Raw genomic sequence first — 16,056 nt, forward strand, 5'->3', positions numbered from 1 at the left:
TCTACCAGGGATATATTTGCCGCTTCTGAGCCAGTACTTCAGATCAGTCACAGTGAGGACGACCTACTTCTGACCGGGTTTACTTTTGATGAGATACAAACTCTCGAGATTGAGGATTTTTGTAGAGACTTTGTGGCTATGTCATTTGATCAGCACAGTAGCACAGTGGTCCTTGACATGATGAGGGGTATGACCTTTCTACCTGGCATGGGGTTAGGACGACGTCAGCAGGGACCGAGCGAGTTCATAGCTGCCATTGACCATGATACGACATTTGGACTTGGATTCATCCCTACTGAGGCCGATTACCTTCACATGGCGTGACTGCGCAAGGAGAGGGTGAGAGCCCGTTTATCCCACACACCATTTGATTACCCTATTCGACCCTATAGGATGAGTCTGGCTGACTACTTTGTCAGAGGATCAGAGACTCGACCTCGTCTAGAGGAGATTGATAGTGTGGTTCATACAGATAGAGAGACCGATCTTCAGCAGCTATTTCACCAGCTACAGTTGAGTGATGGGGCTCCCGACTCTTCTTTTCCTTTGCCGATTACTCCCACGTCTCCAGATCGAGTTAGCATGTTGTCTCTATGCTTTCCAGAGGAGATCACTGGTGATGGGGTGATGGTTGATTCTACTGAGATGATTGATGGAGTTGTTTCCCATGATGAGTACCGAGATGAGATGGACATGATGACCATGAGCCAGATTACCAGCATTGTTCAGCTTCAGCCTGTTTCAGCATTTGATATGTTTGGGGTGTCTACCATTGAGGTTTTTGAGGGGACTCAGACTCTTCCTGTTTCAGAGCTTACAGAGGATGATAGTAGCTTGTTTGAGGGCATTGTTAGCCCAGTTGAGGGAGCGTCCGACCTTGTGGACCCACCTCTTTCTTTTGATGTTTTATCGGGATTTGTCTCCCGCTCTGACGATGTTTCTATTGCTTCATTTATGGATTTGAGCATTTTTGAGTATTCGCCTGTCTCTTGTGATAGTACCTCTATATCTGCACCCCACTCACCCACTTCACAGACATTTGATATAAATGATGAAGTTGCACGGCCCGATTCGGATAGGGACTTTTCTGATCACGACTTTGATCCCGTGGATGAGAGAGTTTCACCTGCTACAGGGGATGTTGAGACAGTTGATTTTGGCACAGAGGATCAGCCTAGAGAGCTGAAGATTGGTTCACCCCTATCTACAGATGAGAGAGATAGACTTATTCATCTACTCAGGTCATACTTGGATGTTTTTGCATGGTCTTATGAGGACATGCCTGGTCTTGATCCCTCTATAGTTCAGCACCACCTGCCTATCCTACCACATGCCAGACCAGTTAAGCAGAAATTGAGACAATTACATCCACGTTGGAGTCTGCAGGTGAAAGAGGAGATTCAGAAGCAACTCAGTGTTGGATTCATATCAGTGGTTGAGTATCCAAAGTGGTTGGCTAATGTCGTCCCAATACCCAAAAAGGACCGCAAAGTTAGAGTTTGTGTGGACTTCAGAGATCTTAATAAAGCCAGTCCTAAAGACGACTTCCCTCTCCCACACATTGATTTGTTAGTTGATAGCACTGCAGGCCATTCGATGTTGTCTTTCATGGATGGGTTTTCAGGGTATAATCAGATTTTGATGGCTCCAGAGGATATGGAGAAGACAACCTTTATTACTGAGTGGGGTACTTACTGTTACAAGGTTATGCCATTCGGGTTGAAGAACGCAGGAGCCACTTATCAGAGGGCCGCTACTACTTTGTTTCATGACATGATGCATAGGGACGTTGAAGTTTATGTGGATGATATGATTGTGAAATCCCAAGGCAGAGCAGATCACCTAGAGGCTCTAGAAAGATTCTTTGAGAGGATCCGGAAGTTAGATTGAGGTTGAATCCCAAGAAGTGCACCTTTGGAGTGACTTCTGGGAAGTTATTGGGACATATGGTCAGTGAGCGGGGCATAGAGGTCGACCCAGATAAAATCAAAGCCATACTTGACATGCCTGCACCAAAGACTGAGAAAGAGATTAGAGGTTTTCTAGGCAGATTACAATACATTAGCCGTTTCATAGCCAGATTGACAGACATATGTGAGCCATTTTTCGTCTTTTGAGGAAGAGCCAGCTGACAGTTTGGAATGATGATTGTCAGCTTGCATTTGAGAAGGTCAAGGGGTATTTGCTTTCTCCTCCTGTTTTAGTGTCTCCTATGCCAGGATGTCCACTTCTTCTATATTTCTCTGTTTCAGACATGGCCTTGATGTATGTTAGCTCAGATTGATGACTCAGGGAAAGAGCGGGCTATTTACTACTTGAGTAAGAGGATGCTGGAGTATGAAGTGAAATATGTTATGATTGAGCGCCTATGCTTAGCACTAGTTTGGGCTACTAGGAGATTGAGGCATTACATGATAGAGTACTCAGTGCATTTGATATCCCGCCTAGATCCATTGAGATACTTATTTGATAGACCTGCATTGACTGGTAGACTGATGAGATGGCTCGTACTTTTGACAGAGTTTGATATCTAGTATGTTTCTCGGAAGTCTATTAAGGGAAGTATTGTCGCCGATCACTTAGCCTCACTACCGACATCTGAGGATAGAGCAGTTGATGATGATTTTCCAGATGAGGAGTTTGTTGCTATGACCAGCTTATCAGGATGGTGCATGTACTTTGATGGTGCAGCCAATCAGTCAGGGTATGGGATAGGTGTTCTATTGGTATCCCCTCAGGGTGATCATATTCCGAGGTCCGTTCGTTTGGCATTCTCTGATCGACATCCTGCCACAAATAACATAGTTGAGTATGAGGCTTGTATCCTTGGTTTAGAGACTGCATTGGAGCTTGACATTAGACAGATGGAGGTATTTGGTGACTCCAATCTGGTACTCAGGCAGATTCAGGGGGATTGGAAGACTAGGGATGTGAAGCTTAGGCCATATCATGCTTATTTAGAGTTGTTGGTTGCGAGATTTGATGACTTGAGATATGTTCATCTGCCTAGAGCGCAGAACCGGTTTGCCGACGCCTTAGCTACCTTAGCTTCTTCTGTGGACATTCCGATTGATGTAGTTATTTGTCCGTTGCTGATTGAGTTGAGGTCTGCACCTGCCTATTGTTGTTTGATTAGAGAAACAGAGGTCCAGGATGATCTACCTTGGTATCATGACATTTATCAGTTTCTTAGGTCTGGCACATACCCTGAGGTAGTCACTGCCAAGGATAGGAGAGCACTGAGGAATTTGGCCACTAGATTTGTCATTTGTGGAGATACCTTATACAGACGATCAGCTGATGGTATGCTTCTGTTGTGTTTAGATCGAGCCTCTGCAGATTGAGTGATGAGAGAGGTTCATTCAGGAGTTTGTGGTCCGCACATGGGAGGACACATGCTAGCCCGTAAGATTATGAGGACGGGCTATTTCTGGTTGACTATAGAGACGGATTGTTGCCAGTTTGTCCAGAAATGCCCAGAGTGTCAGATTCATGGTGATCTCATTCATGCACCGCCATCAGAGTTACACGCTTTGACCTCGCCATGGCCATTTTCAGTATGGGGTATTGATATTATTGGGAAGGTTTCACCAAAATCTTCCAGTGGTCATGAGTTCATCCTAGTTGCCATAGATTATTTCACCAAGTGGGTGGAAGCCGCGTCATATGCGAGGTTGACATCTGCTAGGGTTGCCAGTTTTATCAGATCACACATTATTTGCCGCTATGGGGTTCCTCATGAGTTGATTTCCGACAGAGGGGTGCACTTCCAAGCTGAGGTAGATACTTTGTTGCAGAAGTATGCCATCCGACATCATAGATCTTCAGCATATAGCCACAGACCAACGGGGCAGTAGAGGCTGCAAACAAGAATATTAGAGGATTTGAGGAAAATGGTTGAGACTTCTCGAGATTGGTCAAAGAAGCTTCCTTTTGCGTTGTGGGCATATCGTACATCTTTCGTACTTCTACGGAGCTACGCCTTACTCTCTAGTGTATGGTATGGAGGCTGTTTTGCCAGTCGAGACAGAGATGGGTCATTGAGAGTAGCCTTGAGCAGCAGATTCTGAGACAGAGTGGGCTCAGGCTCGATTTGATCAGCTTAACCTTTTAGATGAGAGAAGATTGAGAGCGGCAGATCATGTTCAGGCCTATCAGAGAAAGATGGCTCGTGCCTTCAAGAAACGGGTTAAGCCTAGACCATTGCAAAAAGGGGACTTGGTTTTGGGATTCTCAGAGGTTTGATTGGAGACCCTAGAGGAAAGTTTAGACCTAATTGGAGTGGGCCTTATGTTATCCGAGAGTTGACTCCAGAAGGGCTGCATGGTTGACTGACTTAGATGGAAACCAGTTTTCAGAGCCTACCAACGTGGATCAGCTAAAGAAGTATTATGTTTGAGACCGTGGTCGCAGGATGGGTGGCCATCATTTCGGTTAGCCTCATACTTTATCACCTCTATATATTAGACATTGCTAGCCCATTGAGCTTCGCGTGGTATATTATAGCCTTATTTCTTTCTTATAGCTTTGATTACCATTTCTATACCCGGGTTGGGGCCTTTGATGTATATGCATGCTTTGCTAGGAAAGTCTCATGAGCTTTAGACTTATAGGTCTATCTTCTCATTTTGTTACCATCCTCTTATCACCCTACTTGTTCTATTTTATTATCACCATATATTCATTCTCTTTCTTGTCGCTATCATTATTTGCTTCATCTTATCTATTATCTTCCTTGGGTTGATGATTCTTCACCTCTTAGTGCAAAGAGGGCAGTCATATCACTCTATTCATTCCATTATTTGACATTGATTCGGAGATTTTGGTTTGAGAGGTTATCTCATGGGATGGGGTTCATGTATTCACTAGTGATTTGAGAGAGCTTGTTCATCCTTATATTTTTCCCATTGGAGTTTGATTTATTGATGATCAGAGCATGAAAAAAAAAAAAAAAAAAAAAAAAAAAAAAATCAATCAAAAAAAAAAAATAAAAAAATAAAAAAAGAAAAGAAAAGAAAAGCGCAATAATATGCTCATGTATGGTATCTTGTTCCATTGGGCATTTGTGCCACCTTTTGAGGTTCATTTATTGGGTATATTTGTCATTGTGGGTTTTTGTGAGTTTTATGAGTTTTCACTCCTTGAGCCGCTCTTGTTATGCATTTGGAGTATCGAGGGTTCATGTGAGAGTTCTATGGTATCCTATGCTTCTTGGACCATGGTTGATATGTATTAGGTATGAGAGATGAGCGACCTTTTACTAGGGTCTCCGAATCATTGTCTTACCCACCATTCCATCATTGGTGATATGACTTTCCTTTATTGTACTAACATGGGTTGATCATCACTCATTCCACTTTCTCATTGCTTCCTTTTGTATCCCATTATCTCTTTCCAGATCTTTGTTCCACCTTTTATCCATTCCCTATATGTTGATACCCATTACTGATTTGATACCTTTTTTCACATCATTCACATATTTCATTGATGGTTTGACTACTCATTTTTCTCTCATTTCGCCATTGGCATTTCCTTTGGTTACCCTTAGGTCCATGGCTCATGAGATTTTTCTATGCATTACATTTTATACACAAGGGTATGGGTTTGATCATTGGGTATTTGAGCCTAGTTTCCCTTCATTTCTTTCATCCTATCACCTTGGCCTACGTTACGTCCCGTGTCTTAAGACCACCCTGAGGCCACGAGATCAGACGTTATCTTTGACAGTCTTCACTTGGACAGGTTTTTGGTAGATTGGTTGAAGTATGGTCATTACCATGTTCTCTTTTATGGAAGATACTTTTGGAAGCATTTGGTCTCTCTCTTGCTTGGTAATTGATGTTTGATGGATTTTTGGGTTTGGAGACAGTTCATTGAGGATATTGGATTCATCCTTTGGTTGTGCATTAGATATCCATACTGGGGCATATTCCCCTTTCATTTGTTGAGATGAGCCCTTAGTAGAGCACTTTCTTTGGTCTGGTATTTTCACCGATCAGAGATCCTAGTGAGGTATGTTGAGACTATATCAGTTCTAGTGGAGCATCGTTGAGCCCCTAGTGGTTCCATTTGCGGAGTACTTCTGAGATAGACTAGTGGATTATTACTGAGTTGGAACAGTTTTCAGTGCAGTGTATAGATCAGGCATACTGGGGCATATTTCCCCATTTTGAGGTTACCAGATTCTATCAGATTCAGTCAGGGATTCATCGGAGACATGTTTCTACTTTGAGATTACCACATTCCTCATCATTTGGCTATTCATTTGAGATTAGATTTAGAGTGTCTCCTTTGAGGCATTGGTCGATACATCATTCTGACTTCTTAGCGGATTATTGTTGAGCTGAGGATAGTTGATTGATGGTGTTGGATTCATCCTTTGGTTGTGCATTAGATATTCACACTGGGGCATATCCCCATTTTTTCGAGTTCCTATCTGTTATTGGACGGCATGACTATCTTTATTCATGGTATAGAGATGTTTGGTTGATTTTGACAGACTCTTTATTGTGCATTAGATTATCCACACTGGGGCATATTCCCCTCTCCTTGATGAGACCGGTCATAGATGGATGATCATTGTTAGTTTGTTTGCCTCACGACTTCGAATCAATATCCATACTGGGGCATATTCCCCTCTCCATTACGAGATTTATTTGGCAGTGATATGAGGATGGATATTGTGTCGGTTGTTTAGCTTTGACTTTGACGTCAGGTCTCATACTGGGGCATATTTCCCTAGTTTCTGAGTATCCTGAGATTGAGACAGTGACCAGTTGGTTTTAGATTGAGCACTAGCCAGAGTTTCCGACAATCGACTGATCAGGGCCTCCTACATGGATTGTGAGATAGAGATGGATCGCATCAGGTTCACCGAGGAGCGTGGGTGGATCCTTTAGCCAGATGTTCATGAGACAGATTTGTTTCGTCATTGTTACCTTGCAGATTGATTATCCAGATGAGCAGCATTTTATGCACTTGAGTTTACTTTTAGATGAGCCATGATATACACTCTTTGAGATTTACCTTTGAGATCATCGACAGAGCAGCTTTTCAGACATGAGGGTTCCTTAGTTTAGACTTTTTAGAGGTTTGTCACGATGCATCAGTTTCTGACCATTGATTCTAGCAGATGATTGGTTTACTGGTTGTTTCAGCAGTGTGAGCACCCTGGATACTGGGCAATTTCCCTTCTGGTTTCAGTAGTCCGACCTTGACATTTTGAGTATATGGCTTTGACCAATTTATTCATGTCCACTTTCGAGTTGGTCTTCTCTATTATTCCCTTCTAGCCCTGAGCCTCGTAGCCATGAGCTATCCATTCCTTCTAGACCCTGAGTCTTTAGCCCTGAGCTATCCTTTTCCCTTAGGCCCTGAGCCGCTAGCCTGAGCTTCATTTCCTATAGACCCAGAGTCTTTCCAGCTCTTAGCCGAGCTTTCATCATTTGGTCGCCCATGAGTGGTTTGACCTAAGTTTGCGTATCGCATTCTCCTTCTAGCCGATCAGTCATAGAGCCCGGAGCTCATAGCCCTGAGCTATCATCGACCCATAGCATTTTCCATCTCGACCCAGAGTCATTCATAGCACCCCGAGCCCTGAGCTCACGACCCAGAGTCATTTGCATCACTCACATCCCTGCGATGTTTCGTTTTCATCATTCTAGCCACTTGTGAGTGGCCTCGACCCGACACCTTAAGTCGGAAAGTATCTAATCGCTATCTATTTAGAGCCCGGAGCTCTCGACCCAGAGTCATTTTCCATTTGACCCAGATCTTCTTTCCTATTAGAGCCCGGAGCTCTCGACCCAGAGTCATTTTCCATTCTGACCCAGAGTCATTCTTTCCTATTTAAAGCCCGGAGCTCTCAACCTAGAGTCATTTTCCATTTTGACCCAGAGTCATTCTTTCTTATTTAAAGCCTAGAGCTCTCGACCCAGAGTCATTTTCCATCTTGACCCAGAGTCATTCTTTCCTAGTTAGAGCCCAAAGCTCTCGACCCAGAGTCATTTTCCATCCTGACCCAAAGTCATTCTTTCCAATTAGAGCCCTGAGCTCATGACCCAGAGTCTTTTGTCCTATTTTAGATCCAAAGTCGTTCACCTTGTCCATGATCCAGAGTCATTCATATCATCCATGACTTTGAATCATCCTTTTCACCTCTTTCCATCTTTGTGCTACTCGTCACATGCCTTCTCTCTTTATTGTCATTTCCCCCCACATAGAGTTGTTCCATCCATGTCATTGAGACCCCATCTTTTGACCTTACCTCTTCATGTGCTAGGACAAAATCTCTGGTCCTTCTTTAATTCTTCAGTATAGTTCACTTCATTTCGCTCATTACTCGCGTTTCTACTCACATTCTCTACACTCGTGATCTATACCGAAGAGGGGCATATTTGTAAACCCTCAATTTTGTCCCTTTAGCACATGTCTTTAAAATTCGTTTTCAATGCTCCACAATAGTTCCTTGGTGGCCCATGGCTACTCATACCACTTACCTTTTTCTGAGTCACCTCGGAGATTTTGGTTGAGGGATTATTTGATCCCTTATTGTGACCCTTGGCAGCCCTAATTAGACTTAGCTTTTCTTGTTTCTTTTTAGGATAGCTTTTAGATACACTTGGCCCATTAGGCACCACCCTAGGCCCACTTAGTCTCATCATAGGCCCGTTTAGGCACACTTGGCCCATTTGGACATTTTTAGCGTGACTTGTATGATTTGCATGGTTACATGGCTTTTGGCTCGGCTTTTGTTTATTGGTTTATTTTTATTTTATTTATTTTATTTATTTATTTTTATTTTTATTTTTTTATTTTTAGTTTTAGTTTTATGATTATCATTCACTTTTATTGGTTATCTCCTCTTTATATTATTTTCCTTAACTTATTTATTATTTTTATTTATTTATTTATTTATTTATTTTTACCGTTTCCCAATTTATTTACTTGCTTATCCGTTCATTCAATTATTTAACTTCAAAAATTTCATGTTTTGCAAGGAAACTTACTATTGGAGTTTAAGGAAGATGGGACTCTCTTTGGAAGGTTTTGGAGAGGAATTTGAAATTGGGAAGATTGCTTTTGAATTGGAAGATTTAAAAAAGGATAAGGAGAAAAGAAGAGAGAAAATAGGAGAATTTCCTTTTTGGAAACAAATTAGGTCTTGAGGGTGATATATATAGGTGAGAAAAGGAAAAGAATGGTGGGTGGAAGCACGCATTGGAGAATCGGGAGAAATTAAAAGGGATTTTTTTTTAGAGAACACGCAAGAGAGAATTTTTTTAGCAAAGGGTCGTGATATTCTTTTTGAAATAGAGAGGAACAGAGGATTTTCGAGGAGGGGCTACTTTAACACATCAAAGACGGATTTTTTCCATAACACAGGTTAGTTTTTTAAAGAGTTTTCATTTTTTTTATTAGATATCTTTTTTTCCTTTTTTTTAATTCCAATTTAATTTAGTATTAATTTATTTGTTAGTTTGGCTTGAATGAGTTTGTGTGTTTTAATTTTGATTCATTATATTAGAAAAAAAAAAGAATGATTTGATCCCTATTTAATTTTGATTGATTGCATCAGATTGAAAACATTTGAGTTTTATTTATTCATTTATTCATGTATTTGCTACTCTTTTAATTACTTGTATTTCATTTATTTATTTATTGATAAATTGATCCCATGTTTGAAAGTTTCAGTTTTTTTTAGTTTGCTTTGATTTAATAATTTATATTCATTATTTTAGGTGTTTTTATAGTTTTAGTTATTAATAAAATTGATTTCATGTTTGGAAGTTCATATTTTTAGTATCCCATGTTTGGAAGTTCATATTTTAGTATTATTTGATTTAGTGTGATTCATTTTAATTAGTTTAGATACTTTTATAATTTTAGTTCGTTAATAAAATTGATTCTATATTAAAAGTTCATGTCTTTAGTTTACTTTTGATTTAGTTTAATTCATCTATTTAGTTCAAATACATTTATAGTTTTAGTTCATTGATAAAATTGATTCCATGTTTGAAAGTTTGCGTTTTTAGGTTACTTTAATTTAATTTGATTCATTATAGTTAGTTTAGATATATTTTTTAGTTTAGTTCATTAATAAAATTGATCCCATGTTTGAAAGTTTCAGTTTTTTTTTTTAGTTTGCTTTGATTTAATAATTTATATTCATTATTTTAGGTGTTTTTTTTTATAGTCTTAGTTTATTAATAAAATTGATTTCATGTTTGGAAGTTCATATTTTTAGTATTCTTTGATTTAATTTGGTTCCTTTAATTAGTTTATGTGTTTTTATAGTTTTATTTATTTATTGATAAAATTGATTCTTTATTTAAAAGTTCATGTTTTTAGTGTACTTTGACTTAATTTAATTCATCTATTTAGTTTAGACACTTTTATAATTTTTGGTTCATCAATAAAATTAATTCTATACTTGAAAGTACATATCTTTAGTTTGCTTTGATTTAGTTTGGCTCATTTTAATTAGCTTAAGCACTTTTATAATTGTAGTTCATTAGTAAAATTAATTCTATGTTTGAAAGTTCACGTTTTTAGTTTAATTTAGTCAAACTCGTTTTAATTAGTTTAGGTACTTCTATAATTTTAGTTCCTTACTTGAATTGATCCATTTTTAGTTTTTTGTTTCAAAATCATTAATGTTAGATCCTGATCACCCTCATCTTAACTTATATGCTTTTAAAATCCTAGCCGTTAGTTCATGAATTGATACTCCGTTAGTTTGTTTAATTTAGAACGCCTTGCCCGTTGCTTTAGTGATCCTTCATTTAATTTGATTTTCTTTCTGAGGCTTTTGGAAACTCATGAAGATTAGCCTCTATTCTCACTTTCAATTTTCTTGGTTGTCAAAAATTCTACTTTGTGATTTTGTTCTCTTTTGTTTTGCTTGGTATTTTGATTCATACACTTTATTGCTTTCAAATTAATTTCTTTTATTTTTAAAATATAACACTATTCTCAAAATCTCATTTTCCTTAAAAATCCATCTCAAAAATTCATTTAGAGTTTCTTAGAGTCAAAAGATCCCCTTAACAATCCATTTCAAAAATTCATTTAGAGTTCTTAGAATCAAAATCTCATTTTCATTTTTTAAAATAATGTGCAACCATGTTTTGATCGGTTCACATCTTTCAAATAAAATTACAGTTTTGAATAAAACACGAATCAAAGCTTGTGGTCCCAAATAAATGGGATAATTCTAAGCTAAATTCGTGTATATCGATTGGGGAATTGGTGAAACCCCTACATAAGAAAATCTTTTCAAAATTTATTTTTGTTGCCACATTTGACACTTGTTGAAATCACGTCTATCTATTTTTTAGGAATTATGTACAAGATGTATGTGATAATTGATGATTCTGTATACTTTGATCACTTTTGCTATGCTAATTAGATAACGAGCATGCTAGGATTTCTATATTTTATTATTTGTTATCTAACCCCTTACAACTTGAGGAAGCACGTTACAAATTATCTATGCTATCCAGGTATGTCCTCTATCACCTACTTTCTGAATTATGTGAATATGCTTGTCATTGTGAAATAATGCTTATGTCTAATAATGCTTGAGTGTTCTGCTATATATGTTTCATTGTTTGATTATTTCTAATAAAATACATGCTGGATGATATATTGTTTAAATTAACTATCGATGTTTTATGATAGCGCTTGAGAAGCGGTCCAGGTACGCATCCTAACCTTTCTTTATTATGATTTGATCTTATTTGGCATGCTATTTTTTTGGAACCACCTAGCCTACTTAGGTATCCATAATTAACCGATTAATTGCCACGTTTCCCTCAACTTAGTCAGTAGAGACCTTTTTAGGGCTTAGAGGGGTGCTACCTCCTAGAGGTACCTTCCTAATAAGTAACCTGATCCCCGGACCAAGACTCAGGTTTTTCAAAGACATGCCTTTTTTTTCCAAAAATTATGGAGTCATATTTTAGGGTTTTTCTTTCTTGTTTTATTTTCCCTTTAAAATAAAAATAAAATAAGTGGCGACTCCAACTTTTCCAAAAATTATTTTTCACAAATAAAAAGCGAGTCTCGCCGATCGAGTGGGGACGCACGTGAAAAATGCGGGTCCACAAGACTATACTAAAAGTAGAAAATGGCATAACAGGTTGAAGACTGTATTGACAACTTCAATAATATCAAATTAGATCTTGAAAATAGTAAAGTAAAGATTGAAGATAAAGACCAAGCAATAATCCTCTTAAATTCATTGTCTGAGTTATATAAGCACTTTGTAGACACCATGATCTATGGTAAAGGGTATTTATTTATGCAAGAAGTATAGGATGCCCTAAATTCTAAGGAGTTGAAGAAGAAATGTTATAAGAATAAAGAAGATAACTCAGGGGTGCGGGGCACACAGTGAGATGGTGATCTTGTAAGAAACTTTTTTAAGATATATATAGACCAAGGTCAAGGTTGAAATATAAGTACATAATGTTTTCTCAATCATAAAGAATGCCATGTAAAAAAAGATTAACCAAAAGATAACTTCAAGGACCCTGAAGATATTGGCACTACATCAAAGGGGTATGAAAGCATTAAGGTATTATCCATTTCAAAATCTATTGAAAATAATTAAATGAATTATTGATTTTGGTCACACTTCTCACATGTTTCCAAATCAATCTTGATTTTCTTCTATTAAATGATTGATGGGGACTAAGTATTGCTGGGAAACAATAAGGCATGTCACGTGATTGGAGTAGGAGTTACAAAAATCAAGATAGCAGATTGGGTTGAAAGCATATTGTAGGTGTGAGACATATACTTGAATTGAAGAGTAATCTAATTTCACTAAGAATGTTGGACAAAAGTGTAAAGGAGAAGATGGAGACTTGAAGGTAATTAAAGGATCACTAGTAGTGATGTAAGATTTCAAAAGAATAATTTGTATATGCTACAGGTGGATGTTTTGAATTATGAGGATACTACAACTTCAAGGAATATATATTTTAGACAAAGTAAAGTTTTTGACACATAGACTTATATATCAGTGAAAGGAGTGGTCTAAATTAAGTAAACAAAATCTTCTTTGGGGAGATAATAGAGTAAGTTGGAATTTTCGGAAGATTGCATTTATGGTGAGATTTGTAGAATTAAATTCAATATAGCAAATCAAAGGACAAAGGAAACTCTCGATTATGTTCATTTAAATCTTTTGGGCTAACAACGATTGATTTTTGAGTGATTAGATATACCTTACATTGATTGATGACTATCAAAGAAGCTTAAGAAGCTTAGTAGGCAACTTTTTAGAGAATGGAAGCTCTTATTAACTCAAGGAAGCTTTTACAAGTACTTGGAAGCTTACTTGCTTGATCAGGAAGTGATTTGGGTGGTGCCCTGCCCAAATGAGGGTCTCACCTATTTATAGGCATCAATGGAACTCTCTAGAACCTTGGAGGGTTCCTTACAAGTTAAGAATATTCTAGAACTCCCTACACTAATTTATGTACAACCCTATATATAAGAATATACAAGAAATCTCTAGAATTCTCTAGACTCCTCTCATACCTTCCACCATAATGTAGAGATGTGTGGACTTTTCTAGACATCTCTAGAACCTTCCACACTATTCCCACCAATGTCTTAGTGTAGATGGCTCCAGGAGTCTCTAGAAGCTTCCTAGGCTCTATATAAGCCCATGGGGAGGGTCATTTGAAACATCCTGTGACACTATGCTCGTGTAGTTGGAAGTATCATGTACTCCTTGATGTGATAGACCTAATTTATGTAATGCTATGAGTGTGATCAGTAGGTATGAAAAATCTAGAAAATGGATTGCAATGTTGTGAAATAGAAACTAGGGCATCTTAAATGTATTAAGGATGTTGGATTGATGTACTAAGGAGGGTAGAATACAACTCAATAGGTTAATGGCTATGTGGATTCTAATTATGCAAGAGACTTGGATGGTAGGAGATTATTGACAAGTTATATTTTTTATCTAGGGAGATTCATAGTTTGCTAGACAGCCTCATTATAGTGCATAGTTTCTCTTTCAATCATAGAGGTGGAATATATGGCAATAGCTAAATCTATCAAGGAAGCAGTTATGTGGACATATACAAGGGTTGGTTAGTAAGCTAAGCATGAAGCAAGGGTTTGTAACAGTGTTTTATGATAGTCAAAGTGTAATTTATTAGTCCAACTCAAATATAACATGAGAGGAAAAATCACATTAAGGTAAGACTTCATTTTATCTTAGACATAAACAATGGGTGAGTATTACACATAAAGAAAATCTTAACTCTTGGGAATCCAATAGATATAATCACAAAGGCCACAATGTTTAATTAGTTCAAGTATTGCTTGGACTTAGTTTATGTAAAAGGTTGCTGACTTAGGAAATAGGAAAAGGCTAGTGTTGCAAGTGATTTGAATTCTACAACCAATGTGGAGGATTGTTGAGGAGTGAGTTTGAAATTTCTCACTTAAACTATATGAACGAGTGAAATCACATTCAAAAGACACTTTGTTCATTTGTGTACATTAGCATAGAGTAAGGTAAGAGCTCAAAGGTGTGTACAAAGTGACATGTTCCATTTTGAAAACTTTGGGTGACGTAAGGTAATGCACACCAAGTGGACAAGTCTCTTTGTGTGGTCTTTTCAGTACTTTGGGCACATACACTAGTTTTGCTACCAATATAGATTAGGTTGTTTATTGAGTTAATGTTTATTATGATTAGTTGTTCACTTCTAACAACTTTTATTCAAGATAAATGAGTACTATTTTACTTATTGTAAAGGGAATCTAGATCGCCTTGATAGATAGATCGTTATGAGAAAGATTCTAAACACAAGAAATGCTTGTGTGAATATAACCAGGAAGTGCTCCTATGCTTTTCTAATAGGAAAGTATGAGAGAGTCTTGAAAGAAAATATGAGGGTCATATATCTCATTGATCAATTATGAAGCCTTTGTAGATTCATTTCATATGGATGTAAGTGGTCTTCACTGAACCAGGTAATATCTGTGTTTTAAGTGTGTTGTATTTTTTGTTGTGTTTTTGTGATTCTTAGGTTTGTTTAATTAACCTTGTTTGAGAAAAATCTCCTTAACACCATCCAATATATCAAAGGATTTCCTAACTAAATTATGATTCCAATTTAAAGTGCCTCATGACATGTAATGAAATAATTGAAAATCATCTAAAAATCTGAAAATGGGGTTTCAGAAATCACAATGGGTCATAAATTCTCTAGCTTCAGATATATTATATCAAATTAAGAAGAAAGAAATCCAATTAAGATAAGATAAACATTTCAAATTCAAAGGCACATAAAAATCTAAAACATGAATCATTCTCTGAAGATATAGCTTAGAGAAGTTGTTTTCTAATGGAGAAAGTAACAAAAAAAAAAAAAAAATTATGTATTAGTACCATGTATAAGAAAGTAACAAAAAACATTTATGTATTAGTACTATGTATCATAGTTGGTTTGTGTTTACTTTTAGCTAATCTTATTTCAATCAGAACACATGAGTTTGGACCCAAAATTTAGGTGCCTAGAATATTGGCTAAAGGGGGAAATAGGACATATTTTCATGAATAACCTTCCTGGTGAAGGTCATAAATCTAATCGTATCCCAGATGGATAATTCGAAAATTTTCCATTAGAGTTGTTTTAACATTTGAAATTGTGTAAAGTAGTCAGTGAAAAGCTAATAGGAACTACTGTAACATGAATGTTAATATCCTGTGCTGAAAAAAAAGAAAAGATTTATGCTATAATTGATTCCCATCTGCTAGAGTTTGTGTGCACTTTTAAAGAGCCAAAACACTTATATCAAATTAATGAAGGCATTTATAAGAAAATAATGGTTGTGAACTTGGCAACATCAGGAAGATGGTAAAAGAGTTAAATAATTCTTAAGGTAAAGTTGTGGCTTCATGATAAATATTTTATAGTTTGGAGGACACTTGGAAAGTCTTCTGTAAATTGCAAGGAATATACAAGAAGTCTTCAATGGATTAAGCAAGAAGAACATGTGGAAAGCACAACCAATCCATCT

This window comes from Vitis riparia, chromosome 18 (genome assembly GCF_004353265.1).
Source record: "Vitis riparia cultivar Riparia Gloire de Montpellier isolate 1030 chromosome 18, EGFV_Vit.rip_1.0, whole genome shotgun sequence".
NCBI classification, from domain to species: Eukaryota; Viridiplantae; Streptophyta; class Magnoliopsida; order Vitales; family Vitaceae; genus Vitis; species Vitis riparia.